Source organism: Hyaena hyaena, unplaced genomic scaffold (assembly GCF_003009895.1).
Source record: "Hyaena hyaena isolate Hyena2069 unplaced genomic scaffold, ASM300989v1 scaffold_846, whole genome shotgun sequence".
Taxonomy (NCBI): Eukaryota; Metazoa; Chordata; class Mammalia; order Carnivora; family Hyaenidae; genus Hyaena; species Hyaena hyaena.
Window position 1 is genome coordinate 342,929 of NW_024081478.1, and position 3,034 is coordinate 345,962.

Below are 3,034 nucleotides of genomic sequence, written 5' to 3' on the forward strand. Positions count from 1 at the left end.
ATTTGGAGTCAAGTGAATGGATTTCCTTGAGAATATGGTTCTACAGATCCTCTGAATCTTGAGACTTTGCATAAGTAGTCCCTCATTCCTTAGTAAGAGCCAGCCCTTCCCCCATGCTGAAAAATACAAGCCCTTTCCCCTTTCTCAACTGAAAACCTGCCAGGAACTCCACTAGAATGTGCTGGGTCTGATAAGGGAAGAAGGAGACTGTGCACTTGAGGGTTTATGAGAATTAGTGAGAAGAGTGCTGCTGTTCCTGGCATTGGGTTTTGAGTATGCTTGATGAAGGAGGACTGAATGTAATACTGGAAAATAATTCATTGATGTTCTCAAAATATCGAATTAACACCCTGGCAAGGGCCCAAGGAGGCTGGGAAGACTTGCTTCCCGGGTGGCTCTTAACACCTTGTGGAAAGAAATAGCCAAGGCTAAAGGGAAACAAAAATGCCCCAATTGTCCTGGAAGACAGTGGAGGAAGAAATAAAGAAGCTAAGGGAAGTGGCCATGCTGGAATGGTCATGTGAAGCCAGAAGACCCTGCAAGAGGTGTGATTTATGGGAAGGCCAAGAGGACACCCCATTTACCAAAGCCCTAGAAATGAGCTGGTGAGAGGGGCTCCAGCATAGCTATGAAGTTCAGCGATGGCTCTCCCCTGCAGGCGAAGGCTGACCACACATGAAGCAGCTACAGAGCTGGCCTGGGAGGGAAGCAGAACTGGAGAAAACCAGCTACTTAAGTTTAAATGCACTGGTCCCGGGGTTTGGAGGAATGAGGGTGAGGAATACCTGAAAGCATCCAATCAGTGACCACTTTTTCTAGAGCCTCCTCCCCTTTGCAGGTATTTGCCCTGATGCTTCCAAAGTTAGTAGTCTGGATTGCTGTGATTAGTTTCTGGTCTGAAAGGCTGGTGAATGTTTTGTTAAGGCAATATAGGGCAAGAAGGGTGTTGGGGGCCACAAGAGTAAAACGTAACAAGTGTTTCTTTGACCTGTTATTCTACTTAGGGCATCAGCCATCTATTCTCCCTACATAATTCAGTTCAAGAGAGCTTAGTCTCTTATCCTTTCACTTTTATTATCATTTGCTGGCCTACAACCCATGTTTGCTTCTTTCATCTATAGTTTATCTGATTTGTTTGGTTTGGAGGAAATATATATCTTATGTTAGTGCACTATTTTGGTAGAAACAAAAGCCAGATACATATATTGCATATACACGTATACCTATATGAATATGTACATATAAAATGTTGCTATGTTTTTAAAAAGTGGGTAAGCTCTTTATAAGTGAATAAACATAATGTTTTTATTTGTATACACAGAACAATTTGAAAGGATGTATACAATTTTTTAGAGTTCATTTATTTTGAGAAAGAGAGAGAGTGCCAGAGATAGAGAGAGAGGGAGAAATATAGAATCTCAAGCAGGCTCCCCAGGCTCTCAGCACAGAAGCCGATGCGGAGCTTGACCCCAGGAGCCATGAGATCATGACCTGAGCTGAAATCAAGAGTCAAATGTTCAACCAACTGAGCCACCCAGGTGCCCTAAGGGTATACAGTTTTAAACTTTGATTACCTCAGGAGAAAACTGGGGAGAGATTGCCAAATTTTTCTTTCTATTAATCTATGTTGGAAAATAGCTTAAGCAACGTCAGAGCTTGAAATGCAATTACAATAAAAGTATATATTAAAAAATTATATAGACCAGGAGATGGCAGCATAGTAACACATTTGTTCTGTTTCCTACCAGATTTTTAATGAAGACACGTTTGGATTCTAGTGATCTGTTATTTCTACATTTCTTGGATTCATCTATAATAAAACAATATTAACATAGTGCACAATCCAGCCCCTGTTTCACTTGGGTTGGCTTCTTGGTTAAAATATTATTTGATATTTTAAATTTTTGTGACTAAGTCACTCTGATGCTCCTATATTATTTGCTACTCTTGTTTGGTTGCCGTTAATCTTTCTGGGTTATAAGAAATTATCTGTCGATTTAAAAAGCAACCTAGAATTATTTTTTATTCTTTAATATACTATTTATTGAGGAAGTTTTGGGATCTTTGTCTAAAGAAGGTTGAAAATCCTATTTGTGATTCATGAATTGGGCAGTCTCCCATATGGCAGAGAGAAAGGAGCTCTGAAGAGCTGTATAAAATGTAAAAATGAAAGCCTTCTGTATGCAGAAGGAGGTGAATGAAGCAAGGAAGTTACTCTAACAAAGAGTGGATTGTTTCAGGGCTACCTCAAGAAACAAGCCTAAGTACACAAGGTGGAGAGTCCCAAATATCACTACAAATAGGAAAATAAAATAACCAAGGTCCCAACAAGAGAGACCAAGAGATACCATTCAAAAAACACTTTCTGAAAGGATAGGCCCTGGACAGTCAGAGTCTTCTTGGATACAGCAGTGCTCATAGGTGCAGAGAGCATAAGAGGTCATTAAAACTAACAAGAGCCGGAGAGCTAACTAAAATGACGAAACCAAAAAGCTCTCCTCCAAAGAAAGTCCAAGAAGAAATGACAGCTAATGAACTGCTCAAAACAGATAACAGCAGCATCACTGAACAAGATTTTAGAATAATAATGGTAAAATTAATAGCTGGGCTTGAAAAAAGCATAGGGGACATCAAAGAAACTATGGCTACAGACAGAATGGAAAATAAAAATAGGCATGAAGAATTAAAAAATGCGATAAATGAGATACATAATAAATTAGAGGCCTCCAATGCACGGATTGAAGAGGCAGAAAGGAGAATAAGTGATTTAGAAGACACCATTATAGAAAAACAAGAAGCTGACAAAAAAAAGAGACAAACTGATCCAGGAACATGAAAGAAGAGTTTGAGAGCTCAGCGATATGGTCAAACACAACAATATCCATATCATAGGGATCCCAGAAGACGAAGAGAGAGGGAAAGGTGCTGAAGGAGTCCTAGAACAAATTATAGCAGAGAACTTCCCCGACCTGGGGAAGGAAGTAAACGTTGAAATACAAGAGGCTCAGAGGACTCCCCTCAGACGTAACTTGAA